Source organism: Sus scrofa, chromosome 3, assembly GCF_054392235.1.
Source record: "Sus scrofa isolate SSC_HxYL_T2T_F1_AM1 chromosome 3, Sscrofa_HxYL_maternal_Yorkshire_Landrace_v2.0, whole genome shotgun sequence".
Lineage (NCBI taxonomy): Eukaryota > Metazoa > Chordata > Mammalia > Artiodactyla > Suidae > Sus > Sus scrofa.
In genome coordinates this window covers 96,770,661-96,786,010 of record NC_139385.1, presented here as the reverse complement: position 1 = coordinate 96,786,010, position 15,350 = coordinate 96,770,661, and the positions used below count along the sequence as shown (strand labels likewise).

General features: G+C 34.5%; 1 long non-coding RNA gene across 15 annotated transcripts in view; it reads left to right on the top strand.

The window, feature by feature from the left end:
• The window catches only part of LOC110260098 (uncharacterized), a 366,208-nt gene that overhangs the window by 20,154 nt on the left and 330,704 nt on the right, over positions 1 to 15,350 (top strand). For 2 of the 15 annotated variants that reach the window (XR_014841902.1, XR_014841900.1), the window contains exon 3: positions 2,425 to 2,505. The exons of the other annotated variants lie outside the window; for them this stretch is intronic. This is a non-coding gene — a long non-coding RNA (uncharacterized LOC110260098). The remainder of the gene's footprint in view (positions 1 to 2,424; positions 2,506 to 15,350) is intronic. 15 annotated transcript variants of the gene reach the window in all.

Below are 15,350 nucleotides of genomic sequence, written 5' to 3'. Positions count from 1 at the left end.
TGGGCTTGTCATATATATCCTTTATTATGTTGAGGTACTTTTCTTCTGTACCCAATTTCTTGAGAGTTTTTATCCTGAATTTATGTTAAATTTTGTCAAATGCTTTATGCATCTGTTGAGATAATCTCTTGATTTTTATTACTAATTCTATTAATATGATATATTACATTTATTGTCTTGCTTGTGCTGATCTGTCCTTGCATCCAGGGATGAATCCATTTGATTATGATGTATTATCCTTTTAATGTGCTGTTGAATTCAGTTTGCTAGTATTTTGTTGAGAATTTTTACAAGTATATTTATTAAGGATATTGACCTGTAGTTTTCTTTTATTGTATTTTTTTGTAGTTTTTATTTCTTTCTCTGGCTTAGTACCAGGGTGATGCTTGCCTTGTAAAATGAGTTTGGGAATGTTCTCATCTTAAGTTTTTTTAGAAAAAGTTTGGGAAGATTTGGTGTTAGTTTTTCTGTAGATATTGGGTAGAATTCACCAATGAAATCATCTACTCCTGGGATTTTTTTAGTTTTTTTCCTGTTTTTTTTTTTTTTTTTTTTTTTTTTTTTTTTTTTTTTTTTTTTTTTTTTTTTAAGGGCTGCACCCATGGCATATGGAAATTCCCAGGCTATGGGTCAACTCGGAGCTGTAGCTGCAAACCCATGATCTTGTGGGTACTAGTTGCATTTGTTACCACTGAGCCATGATGGGAACTCAAGGTTGGTTTTTGTTTGCTGTTTCAATATCATTACTCCTCATTGTTGGTCTGTTCAAATTTTCTATTTCTTCATGATCCAGTCTTGGCTGATTGTGTATATCTAGAAATTTCTCTATTTGTTCCAGGTTATCCATTTTATTGTATGTGCATAACTGTATATAGTAGCCTCTTATGATCCTTTGTATTTCTGTAGTATGAGTTGTGATTTCTCCACCTTTATTTTTTATTTTTTTTCTATGTTTTCTCCTTTTTTTCCTCAGGTAGTCTAGCTAAAACTTTGTCAATGTTATCTTTTCAAAGAATCAGATCTTAGTTTTGTTGATCTTTTCTATTGTTTTTCTGATCTCTATTTCGTTTCTTTCTTCTTGAGGTATAAAGTTAGTTTGTTTATTTGAGATTTTTCTTAATGTGTAGGCATTTATCACTATGAACTTCCTTAGAATTGCTTTTTTGTTTCCCGTTTCATCTGTTTCAATATATCTTTTGATTTCTCTTTTTATTTCTGTTGTTTAAGTGTTGTTTAATTTCCACACATTTGGGAATCTACCAGTTTTCATTTTAGTTTGTACCATTGTGATCAGAAAAAAATACTTGATATGATTTCAGTCTTTTACATTTGCTGAGTACTTTTTCTTGTGACCTAACATAATATCTATACTGGAGATATTCTGCATGCTCTTGAGAAGAATCTATTCTACTGCTGTTGGGTAGAATGTTCTTTGTGTGTCCGTTATGTCTATTTGGTCTAAGGCATAGTTCAAGTCCAGTAATTCCTTATTGCTTTTCTGTTTGGATGATCTATCCATTGTTGAAAGTGGGATATTAAAGTGCCCTACTGTTTTTGTATTGATGTCTCTTTGCCCTTTCAGATCTGTTACTATTTGCTTAATATATTTAGATGCTCTGATGTTGGGTGTGTGTTTATTTACATTTGATGAATTGACCCCATTATCATTGCATAATAACCTTATTTGACAATTTTTAACTTAAAGTCTACTTTGTATGGTATAAATGTAGCTTTCACTACTCTTGCTTATTCTATCCATTCATTTTGAGACTATGTATGTCTTTAAAGCCAAAGTGAATTTGTAGACAGCATATAGTTGGGTCTTGTGTTCTTGTTTTTCAATCTATTTAGCCTCTCTATGTCTTTTGATTCAAGGATTTAGTATATTTACATTAAAAGTAATTGTTGATAAGTAAGATCTTCCTAATATAATATTATTCATCATTTTCTGGCTGTTCCTTTCTCTCTTTTATTTTTTTTTTTTTTGCTGCCTTTCTTTATGAATTAGTGATTTTCCAGAGTGAATTTGATTCCCTTTTCTTTAATCTCTTCTCTGTCAACTTTAAGTTTTTGTCTTGTGCTTACCGGATTTACATAAAACATGTATTTAATACATGTAATAGATGTAGTAATCACTTCTAAGCTGATAACAACTTTGATCACACATACAAATTCTATCCTTATACTCTTTTCCTGTATTTTGTTTGATGTGCTATTTTACATCTTTTTATATTGTCTATCCTTTAGAATTTTTGTAGCTATATTTATTTTGATGCTTTTTTTCCCTTAAACCTTTTTTATTAGAGTTGTAATTCATACCACCATATTACCATATTAGAGTATCTGAATTTGTATACTTACCTACCAGTATGTTTTATATCTTTATATAATTTCATGTTACTAGTTAGAATCTTTTCATTTCAGCTTGAAGAACACCTTTCAGCATCTTGTAAGGCAAGTCCTATGGTGATGAACTTCTTCATTCCTGAAATACAGCTATACCAGGTTAGATAGTCTTCTTTGCAATTTTTTTCTTTCAACAATTTGACTCTATCATCTCACTTTCTCCTGGTCTGCTAGGCTTCTGCTGAGAAATACACTGATAGCTTTACGGGGATTTCCTTATATGCATTTGTTTCTCTTTATGTGTTCTCTTGTTTAAAATGTTTTCATTGTCTTTGATCTTAGACAGTTTTATTATAATTTACTTGGAGAAGATTGTTCTCGGTTGAAATTTTGGGGTGACCTATTAATTTCATGAACTTGGAAATATGAATCTCTCTCAAGATTTAGGAAGTTCTCAGACATTATTCTTTTAATTAAATTTCTGCTTTTTTCTTCCTCTCTTCTCATACTGAAATTATAATAATGCATAGATTGTTTATTTTAGTGGCAATCCATAATTCAAGTAGGCTTTCTTCACTCCTTTAAATATTTTTGTTTTTTACTTTTTGTTCTTTTAACTGGATGATTTCAAGTGATGTATCTTCTGTTTCACTAATTCTTTCTTCTGCTTGGCTATTGTTAAAGACTAATATATTCTTCAGTTCAATCAGTGTATTTTTCAATTCTAAGATGTCTATTTTTTAATGGTTTCTGTTTCTTTATTGAACTTCCTATTTTGTTCATTCATTGTTTTCCTAATTTTATTTAATTATCTATCTGTGTTTTCTTGTAAACTGAATTTCTATAAAGGTGTTAATCAGAATTCTTTTCAGACAGTTTTGGGATTAATCAGAATTCTTTTCAGACAGTTTTTGATCTCTGTTTCTTTAAAGTCACTCATTAGAGTTTTATTAGTTTTCTTTGGTTGAGTCATATTTCCTTGTTTATTCATAATCCTTGTGGCCTTGCATTGGTATCTGTACATTTGAAGAGGTAAAACCTCTTTTGGCCTTTATAGTTCGACTTTGACATACAAAACCCTTCATGAGAGAAGTCTGTCCAAAGATTCTGGGTGGACTGTCTGGTGGTGACCAAAGGTAGGCTTGCTTCTAGTGTCCTTGGGTGGATAAGTCTGGTGTTAGCAAGTTGGAGATCCTATTGTTTGTGTACACAGGGGCCATCCTGGTGCCTGGGTCCATGTGGATGGCTCTGATGTGGAGACTACTGTGATGTTCCTGAGACCTGGTCTGCATGGGCAGGCTTGGATCATGGGTCAGAGCCTAGGAACCACTGTGGTAGCCTGGCATTTGCGCTCACTTCACTTTCCTTCTCCCATGGGAAGAGGGTATTTTTCTGTGTGCTGGGTTACCTAGGGTTGGAGAAGAATGTTGAGAGTAGTGTGAATCTGTCTTTCCTACCTTCTTGATTATCTTTTCTAATTTCTGTGCTTCATTCAGGTGCTGTAATTTCTTATCTGGAATTCTTGGCTATTGTAAAATTGTTTTTGCATGTGGATAGTTGTTCAAACTGAAAAACTCTAAAAATTCCTATGCCACCATTTTGCTGATGTTCATCCCCATACTTTAATTGTTGTTCTTTAATCTCAGATATTAGTTCTAAATATGTTAAAAACAAAGGAAAACTCAACAAGCTATCAAACCAGAGCCAAAACAGATAAGCAAGCAGACAAAGAAGCAAAGAAACAAAACAGAATTCCAAGCTATCATGATAGTCAAATCCAGAAGCAGTGTAGCTTCTAAAGGCAACAGGATCCAGAGAAGTATTTATCATCTCAAAGTCTATTAGTGCTTTCTTGTGGTCGCTAGTTTATTCATAAATATGTTTTTTATTAAAGCAACTTTGTCCATAGAATGAGGGAAAGCAAGACTATACCTTATAATGATAGTTCTCTGCTCATGAGGTATTTAATTTTAAATATCAGTTATATTCTCCTTCCTTTGCATTTGATTGGTGAGTAATTGAGTCATGAAGGGATATATTGTAGGTGAGGGGGAGCATCATGGGAGAACAACAGCGAATCCTTTGCCTATGATTTCTTTAGCTTTTGATTTATTTCTTAAGTCCTCATAAAGATTCTAGTAGTGATGAATTTCAAAATTTCTAGCTGTGCTTTGATTTATTGAGATAGTAACACAAGCAAAACCAAGGTATAAAGGTTTTGTAGAAACTTTACTACTTTGGTTTTGATTAGGATTTTCTTTTGTATACTTGTTCAGGTGAAAGATTTGTGAATAATTATCAACTTAAAATTATATATATGACCTATCATTTAGACATGCAACTCTTACACTTTATGTAAACTTGAAATAAAGCTTTCAGACTCAAAATATTTTTATTTTTTTGAAAAATAGTATTGAAAATCTTGCTTGGAATCTTTGAAAACTGATTGAGGCTTTATTTATTTAACTTATGGTGTACACCTACATTATGGACTTGTATGCACAATGGCTCTGGAAGGATTATTTGAATTTAGAATTGTCACAGCTACAAATGAATTACTTGATAATAAAACTTATGTATGATGGACAAAGACATGCTTTTATAGTCAACTTCTGTGAGTGTGTATGCATAGATAGATAGATAGATAGATAGATTAGAATTTTATTTCATAGTGACTATAGTTGTTTGGATAATATTTTCAAACTGTCCCTACTGTGGAATTTGTGATACCCATAAGTGCATCAGTCCAGAGAATGTTTCTACAATGGTCCAGATTGTTTTTACGTCCTGATTTGATATCATCTCGAGAAAGTTATTTTGAGTTCCACCCTGAAAGAGGTTTGGCTGAGAGAGCCAGTGCAGATTGTATGCAGTTTCATTTTGAAGTTTCTCAACTGTATTGCTATGGTTCCTACATACTATTTGTCTGATTTTCTTTTTGTTGGTGTTAGAGATGATAGAAGTTGAGGATTTTTCTCTCGTTCCACTTATTATTGGCAAAAGGCTATGGCTGCCCTAGAAAGGAATCATTTCTCTTTGCTATTCAGATAGACATTCCAGGTTACAGGTCAAACTCTGTCTTTTTTTTTGGAGGAAACGAATGATCTCTAGGTTTGAATATTCTAAAACCAGCATTCTGTAATATTCATGAAACCTTAAATCAGTGTTCCCTCCAGTTTTACTATTAAATTATCAGGGTTTTTGTATTTACTTGGTTCATTCCAGTGTGTTTGTGAGATGACATCTACAGAGATTTGTAAGCTTTTCAAACCAAAGAGCAAAATTATGTAAATATTCATAAGTGCTGTGAAATGAAGCAGTGTGAAAATAAGATCTGAGAACTTTAATCTGTACATCAGAATTCATTCTTTCTTTTACTCTGTTCTTTTCTCCACACCTAGATCCCCATTTTTCCTCTGTACATCTTGCATTTCCTTTTATCCTAACTGTTCTCCTTTCACCTCTTGCAATAATTAGATAACATATAGCTCTTTGGCCCAAGACTTAACATTTAATAATTTTATAATTTTTATCTCACATCCTGTTTAATGGTTTTTACCTTAGGAGATAGTAGTGAAAATAATCCTTTCAAGGTGACGTGCTAATAATAGGAGTATACATAGTATACTTCTAGGGTATTTTTTTTCTGGAACTGTTGACTTTTAAAATAACGTGTTATTTTAATTTAAATAATATATTTTGAATGAGAGAGATCTCTTTGACTCCATAGTAAATCATATGTAAATAATAACAATTAATTAACAATCCTTTATCTATAGAATATCTGCTTAAAGTATAGTAGACCAGGAAAGTAGCTCACTGCCTTAATTTTCCTCTTTTTAAATAATTGCTTGGCTTCCTATTCCATTAAACCCTGGAAATATGAAATATGAGCTCTAATAATATGTTATAAATCAAAATAATTATGAGATATAGATAAAATATTGCTCTTTTAGCAATGATACACTACATGTTCTTCCAAATGTTCATATTTTACAAGGAATGCACTCCATGTAGAACTGAGTCCTGACGGGAACTCCCCTCAGTTATTAACGTTAATTGAGATCTCATTCTGTGAGGTGCACCATACCAAAAAAAATAGAATTTCAGGAGTTCCTGTCATGGCTCAGCAGTTACCAAACCCGACTAGTATCCATGAGGACACGGGTTTGATCCTGGCCTCACTCAGTGGGTTAAAGATCTGGCATCGCCATGAGCTGTGGTGTAGGTCACAGACATGGCTTGGTTTCTGTGTTGCTGTGGCTATGGCATTGGTCGGTGGCTACAGCTCAGATTCGACCCCTAGCCTGGGAACTTCCATATACTGCAGGTGCAGCCCTAAAAAGATTAAAAAAAAAAAGAAATAGAAATTCAGATGCAGGCTTCCTTCCAAATAAATCACTTAATGGGGAGATGGAACCCATAAAAAGTGCCACCCAATCCTGAATTTCCATACCTAGACATCAAAAGGGCTAATCTTATTAAACTCTGTATAACACTTTGAAATGTATAATCTGTTCTCATATATGGTACCTTTAAGATTTCTTAGGATACTGCGAACACTACAGGATGTGGTGAAAAAGCATGAACTTTGGTTTCAAAAGAACTGGTTCTGAATCCTGTTCTTCCTCTTGGGTCGAAGATTGAAACATCCCTCTCTGTGTCTCAGTTTCTTCATTTGTATTGCAAGGCTAATAACATGTCTTTTAGTGATGATTTGAGGGTCATAGGAAATGACATATGATACTCCTTGAAGGATAGTATTCATATAGTAAGTGTCCATAAATGTGTGCTTCTTTCATTATCCTTATTTTGCAGACAAAGAAACTGAAGCCTTTGCTTGGAACTAGGTTCTAGGTCTCCTGAACAAGATCAAGGCTCTGTTCATTATGTCACACTGTTCGGGTCATCATGGGTGCTTAGTAGTCTTGAAGGCTCACCTTAAAGAACATTTTAAATCCAAGTATATGCTGAAGTTCTTATTATATGTCTTCTCTGAAGATTTTGCATCCCTGTGCTCCCTTTGGTTGGGTAAAGATTACTTTGATGGAAGAAAAGAGTATGTATCTATTTTTCACCATCCACAAATCAGCTTTTTGGCACTTGATGAAATGTTTGATCCTTTCAGAGATGCTATGAGCTCCACAAAATTCATCATACCTTGCATATCTTATACTAACCCATAAGTTCTATCATCCTTTCTCTGGTATGTATCAAAGAGGGTTATCAGGGAGTGGTGACTAGATGAAAATATAACATCAATGGGGAAGGTGATAGGACTTTACAAAGGTCAAATAGAGAAAATAGTAAGAAAAATAATGCAGGCATGTGTATTGGTCAAAACCATGAATATGCCCTGGGTATTCTAAGAAACACACCAACTTAATGGCAGAAATGGAGCTGACCATGCATAGAGGAAGTGTGGGCATGTGACCTACCCCGGCACCTTCACTAGTTTGATATTTCTTGCTGTTTCTTTGGAATGCTCAATACTGATGCAGAAGCATATTTATTAACCTCAAAGAGAGTTTGAAAAATATCACATTAATTTTCTATAACTTCATTACCCTTATAAAATATGTTTTGTGGAGATATACTGACTACTTTTTCCTGGATATCTTTGGTACAGATACATTGAGTAACATTTGAGATGAGATTTATAGAAGTTCTCTAGGTTTCAAGAAGATGATGTCTATTAGAAAAATGATAAGTTCTCTAGGTTTCAAGAAGATGATGTCTATTAGAAAAATGATGACTTTTGTTCATACCTGATTAGTGTATTTGGGAACTAGAAAGAAAAAAGTTTTTTTCTCTTAGAAATAAATGTGTCTTCCTACATAGGCAGGTGGAAAGGAGGCTTCCCATGTACAAATTTATTCTTTAGAATAGTTACAAGACTTTTTTCTCAAATGTAATACAGCAATATCTACTTAGAGCTTTCCACTGGATTTTAAGTGAACAGAAGTCAGCTATTGGAAGAATAAACTTATTTTTCTCCTTAAAGTTAATGTGATTTCCATTGTTTTGTCTTGTCTCCATTCATGGGCTATGAGGTTTATAGTTCCAGCTTCTTAGCAAACTTATTTTAAGGAATAGCTGGTTTCGAATTCTCTCTTGGTATGCCCTCCTGATGACTAGTGTATGTTCGCTCTGATGACCACTGCTTCAGAGGAAGCTAAAATATTTTTAAAGCTCACATGTCAAACTGGGAATATCTGAGATTCTAAAGATTTAATAGCAATCCAATAGTCCCCAAAACTATACAAGTAGAAAAGTAGAGATTTTTTTTTAGATATTTGCTGAGCTTAGAGAAATAAATATACTCCTCCACAGTTATAGTAATCATGTCTAAACATCATAGAATACTAAAGCTAGAACAACCTAGAGATCATTTATTTTAACTCCTGGTATCACAAATGATGAAAGTGAGGCTCAAAAATGTGAAGGTGAATGTGCAAGGTTATGTAACTAGTTATTGGTCAAGTGAATCACAACCATATCTCTTGCTATTTCTTTTACACTGTATGGTGCATAATGCACACCTCTCTTTGAAAATAGGTATTTGGCCCAGAAGAATTTCCTTAGAAATATAATTATGTGTAGATTGCAAGCCTGAGAGATAGTGATAGCTCAGTGTTAACTAATTGATTTGGTGCAGATTCAAAATGAATGTAGTTGATACACAACTTTAGAATCATCAGATACCAATATTAGGTCCTTTCATCTTAATTACTTCCAGAAAAGATATTTTATTTTACTTTTCAAGCCAGAGGTGACCCAACAAATCTTACTTTTTAAACCTCTTTTTTAAATTCCACACAGAGATTCAGTTTTCTCACTGGCACCATTCTATGGAGAGCTCTTTCTAACCAAATGTGAAATAAAGTGGCTTTATTTCATCCTCCTTAATGTCCTCTGCCTGGACCTCCCCAAATGCCTAAATCACATAGGACTTGATATCAATTGCATTTGACATAGGTATCATATTGTAATCAGTCCATGTAATTAAACAGTTTGTCATTGCTGCATAATGTTTGCTAACAAAAAACAAGTTAGTGGTTAGATTCTTTTAAGGCATTTAGTACAGTTCTTGCAAATTGAAGAAAAATTAGATGGAAATAAAAGTAACAAGCTCTTCACTTTGCACTTTTAATATGTGCCACCTTGTAGTATATTCATCTTATGCATTTTTGTTGAAAGTTGCCAAGATGTGAAAATAAAGAAATTAGCAAGAGATTGAGCTATAAAGAAAAGAAGGTAGATCGGAAACAAATAAATGTGAAATACTTGCTTTAGCATTCATCCTGAGAGTTCCAATTGTGGCGCAGCAGAAACAAATCCCACTAGTATCCATGAGGATGCAGGTTTGATTTCTGGCCTCGCTCAGTGGGTCAGGGATCTGGTGTTGTCATGAGCTGTGGTGTAGGTCACAGACATGGCTTGGATCCTGCATTGGTGAGGCTGTGGCTAGGCTGGCAGCTGTAGCTCCGATTCAACCCCTACCCTGGGAACTTCCATATGCCACGGTGTGGCCCTAAAAGCAAAAAGGAAAAAAAAAAGAATTCATTCTTTAAAATTCATATTCAAGTTCTTCATTGAAGTGAATTCTGTTTTATATTTGAATTAGTGTTTTTATTTGACTATTTTATTTTATAATTGTGATATGACTTTGCCTCTTTGAGTCTGAGTGTTTTGGTAGTCCCAACATCTCTGGAATTTTACATTTAAAAAATATGTCTCTGGAAACATTGTAGATGTTTTCAAAATGCATAGGTATATATTTATGATTGTATGCTATTAAGAAAGCTACTTGATGCATTTCTAACTATCAGATTCTACAGCATTCACTCCATATCATCTAATATATCAATACTTCCATACAGAGCCAGTCTATTTATCTTGAAATAAAGTACTTTGGAAATACTTGGGAATGCTTTTCTCTTCTACCCCCTGTAGCATGTTAATTACAATATGGATAGTTTTTGCATCTCCCAGCAAGTGCCTAGCTCCATGCCTGGCACTTAGTGAACGATTCTGTTGCTTCTAAACAAAGGAAGCCCATACTGCTCTGTAGCTGTCATTGTATAGTATATTGTGAAGAGCAAATAAATTAGCTGATCAAGTTATTTAAAACCCTACTCCTAAAAAATATTGGAAAGGTAAAACAGTCACCTATGCATTTACCAGTTTTTACTATATTTCTAAAAGATGTAGAAGCAGGAAACCTCATTGAGCAGTCAAGGAATGGGTCGATTATTGTAAACTTTCCGCCCTCTACTCCTGAAAGTATAACTTGGCAGCAGTTCTCACTTTTTACTGTGTATTTCCAAGTGTTGAACTGTCTCTGTTGTTGAATTAATGAAGCTAATCTTGGTTTCATCTCTCTATACCTGATTAGCCACATCCACTTAATAGAATGACAGTAGTCACCATGTATCTGCCTCCTCGTAAGAACCTTTGGGATTATCTTTGCAAAGTATTTTGAAGCCATTAAGAGAGAGACACTTCAAATACATACTGGTATTTTCTCTACCTAAATTTGCTCATCTTAAAATTAGTGTTTTCTGTTTGCAATCTTTGTTGATAATATTATAAACTGGCAGCAAAGTTTTCAGTACCATGTTATCAAGTCCCATGCTCTTTTACTGAAGGAAGAGGAAAACATCTAAAGTTGTTGAAATACTGACGTTGTTCTTTTTTTTTTTTTTTTTTTGGTCTTTTGTCTTTTTAGGGCGACACCCAAGGCATATGGAAGTTCCCAAGCTAGGGGTCCAATCAGAGCTATAGCTGCCAGCCTACACCACAGCCATGGCAACACCAGACCCAAGCCGTGTCTGAGACCTACACCACAGCTCACCACAATGCCAGATCCTTAAACCACTGAGCGAGGCCAGGTATCGAACCTTGGATTTCCCATCATGGCACAGTGGTTAATGAATCCGACTAGGAACCATGAAGTTGCGGGTTCCATCCCTGGCCTTGCTCAGTGGGTTAAGGATCCAGTGGTGTAGGTCGCAGATGGGGCTCGAATCCCACATTGCTGTGGCTCTGGTAGGCCAGCGGCTACAGCTCTGATTAGACCCCTAGCCTGGGAACCTCCACATGCCACGGGTGCAGCCCTAGAAAAGGCAAAAAGACAAAAAAAAAAAAAGAACCCACAACCTCATGGTTCCTAATCAGATTCCTTTCCGCTGCACCAGGGCGGGAACTCCTGACCTTATTTTTAATAAAGTATTCATATCTATGATGTCTCTGAAAGCATAGTAGGACAACAGCACAACACTTTCTGGAAGATAAAGTCTTTCCAAGCAGCAGTTCATAGGAGTCAAGGGTGTTCTCTCAGAGCTCAACTGTTCCTTTACTCTGTTATTAATATGGAGATTCTTGCTCTCAGCCAAGCATTCTCCTCTGGGCTTTTTGGAATATAATGTAAAATTTCTCATGTTTGCTGGCCTTAATTAAGGCAGATGAAAAAGGAGACACCAGCAATTTTACTCTCACCATTCCTGTTATCTCAATTATGATGCAAGTATTTATGGTTCAGAAAGTCTCAATGACTCCCTGCTTTTTAATAACAACCCTCACTATGTTTCACTCTTCCAATTTCTCCTTCCTTCCAATAAGAAATCTAATCTCTCTCTCTCTTTTTTTTTTTTTTTTTTTTTTTTTTTTTTTTTTTTTTTTTTGCTATGCCTGCAGCACGTGGGAATTTCCTGTTCAGGGATCAAGCCTTAACAATGACAATGCTGGATATTTAATTGATACGTCACCAGGGAATTCCAGGAAGTCTAATCTTTTAAAACACTTTTCAAAAACTATCCCTGACATAACTGCCTGTATATAAGATCCAAACATCTTAGCTTAACATCCCATACCATTTACAATATGACCCTAACTTGATTCCTAGCCATAAATCTGATTTTCCCCTTAGGTGAACTGGTATTCTACACAAACTATTCTACTCAATGTTTATTTAACCTGTTGTTTAATTTTCCATGTCCTGTATTTTCACTATTTCTCAGCTTCTGTTTCTCCTTCCACTATAATTGTAGAGCATGCTAAAAACTTTCTTTTTCAACCATCCTGGTGGGAAGTGGCCCGCATATTTGTGACAGTTCAGGACTACCCTTAGGTATAAATTCTGTTGTTAGTATTGCTATTATTTTTATATTTTCTTATATCTGTCACTGTACTGAAAGCTCATCAGGTGCAGTTATGGATTATTCTCACAAAAATATATTCCTAGTCTGTGCTCAAATACGTATTCACTTGAAGATAACTAACGCTGTTTATCAAACCACAGTGGTTACAGTTGCAGGCCTTGTACCAGAAATTTTAAATATGTTCTTTTATTAACTTAATAAATCTTTACAATGCTACTATAACTACCTTTGCTATTAATTTTTTTATAAATTTTACTAGAATATAGATGATTTACAATATTGTGTTAGATTTAGGAATACAGGAAAGTGAATCAGTTATACATATAAATATATTTTCATCCTTCAGATTCTTTCTCCGTATAGGCTATCACAGAATATTGAATAGATTTCCCAAGCCATATAATAGTTCCTTTTGTTATTGATCAATTTCATATGTAGTAGTGTGTATATGCCAATCCCAACAACCCAATCCATCTTTGCACCCAGTGTTTTGTCTCTGGTAACCATAAGTTTGGTTTCAAAATCTTTTGGTCTGATTCTGTTTTGTGAATAAGTTCTTTTGTATTATTTTTATTAGATTCCACATATTAGTGATCTCAAATGATACTTATCTTTATCTGACTTACTTCATTTATTATGATAATCTCTAGGTCCATCCATGTGGCTGCAAATGGCATTATTTCATTCTCTTTTATGACCAAGTAATATGCTATTTTATATATATACAATATCTCCTTTATCCAGTCCTGTGTTGATGGACATTTAGGTTGTTTCCAGGTCTTGATTATTGTAAATAGTGCTGCAGTGAACATTGGGGTGCTTGTATCTTTTCTTTTTTTTTAAGGGTGTTTGTAAATTTTTTATTTTGAAATAACTGCAAACATAAAAAGGTCACAAGTAGAATATAAAGACGTTCATTAAAAAAAAAAAACTGTGGAATTCTTGCAAATGTTGTTTCAAGTTCATAGTTTATCTTTTCATCATTAGGAATTTGTTTTAATTTTAGACTTAAATTTTGAATTTACTGGTTATTCTTTTTTTAAAATTAAAAAAAATATTATAGTTGACTTACAGTGTATTGTCAATTTCAGATATTAAGTAAAGTGAGCCAATTATACATATATTACATTCTTTTTCTCACACTATCCTCCATCATGTTACATCACAAGGATTGGATATAGTTCCCTGTGCTATACAACAGGATCTCATTGCTTATCTACTCCAAATGCAATAGTTTTCATCTACTACCCCCAAACTCCCAGTCCATCCCACACCCTCCCTCTCCCCCTTGGCAACCACAAGTCTGTTATCCATGTCCATGAATTTGTTTCTTTTGTTTAGATAAGTTCATTTGTGCCATATATTAGATTCCAGATATGTGATATAATATGGTATTTGTCTCTCTGTTTCTGACCTACTTCACATAGTATGAGAATCTGTAGTTCCATCCATGTTGCTGCAAATGACCTTATTTTGCCTTTTTTAGGGCTGAGTAGTATTCCACTGTATATATGTTCCACATCGTCTTAATCAATTTATCTGTCAATGGACATTTAGGTCATTTCAAATGTCCTGGCTTGGCTATTGTGAATAGTGCTGCAATGAACACAGGGGTGCATGTATCTTTTTCAATGAAAATTCTGTCTGGATATATGCCCAAGAGTGAGAATACCCTTATATCTTTTCAAGTGGTTTTCTCTGGTTATAAGCCCAGGAATGGGATTGCTGGAGCATATGGTAATTCTATTTTTAGTTTTTTTTAAGGAACCTCCATACTGCCTCCACAGTGGTTGCACCAAGCTTCATTCCCACCAGCAGTATAGGAGAGTTCCCCTCCAGCAGGAGAGAAGGGTTCCATTTACCCAGAGAGGGTGTGGAGAAAAGAGAACCTTCCCATCTTTATTAATTTTTTAAAAAGGGGAGTCAAACTAAGATCCAAGAAATAAATGAAGTGTTCTGCTAAGATCATAGAGTCAAAGTGTTTGGGATAGAGTTTTGAACAGGTTTATTTCATTCTAGGAACTTAATTCCAGTAAAGCTTAGGCAAGGATTCTCATATTAAAAGTGGAAACAAAAACAAAAGTAAAATCATTTGTGCTAAGCCTGTCAGTCACGTTTGTGAGACTAGAGCCATCCAAACTCCTAAGACAACTTGAGTATAAGAAATAGGCAGAAATTGAAACATTTCAGGAATAGTCCCTTGTCACCGATTGTATGAATGTACTATGTTTACTGTCAGATTTGAGTTATGCTTTAGACAATGATAGAAATGGTTTCCTTGTTCACTATGCTGCTTGAAGTTGATATATTTAGGATCAGTTATAAACCAACCTATAAGGGAGAAAAAGAATGTGTTCTATATGCTTATGTGTCACTTGCTGGGGCAAAGCCTGACCTACATGAGTCCCTCCAAAATTTCTCAGTCTGCCTTATATGTTCCACTGGGAGCCCATGTTCAGATCTAATTTCTGAGCCAATGTCAATCAAAGCTGACCTTCTGAAGCTTAGAATTATGTCACCTGTCTTAGATCTGGTAACTGAGTTGTGATTGCTAACTCTGAAGTTATTTCCTTGTCCCTTTTGCTGACAGGATATGTCTTGGTACATCTGGAACTAATTTCCCTAGGGAGGGGGTTTAGATGTGGACATGGGAAATGCAAACTAAAGCACACTGCAAGATTTGCCAACGATATAAACAGACAAGTTGTCTTAGAGCAAAAATGTTGCCCCAAATGGTTTACCAAACAAATAGAAAGAAAAAGGAGTTCTAGGATGTAGAAATCAGAGTAGGTGGCAAATGATCTAAAGCTTAGGAGTAAACTGATGAGAAGAATTGGGGCA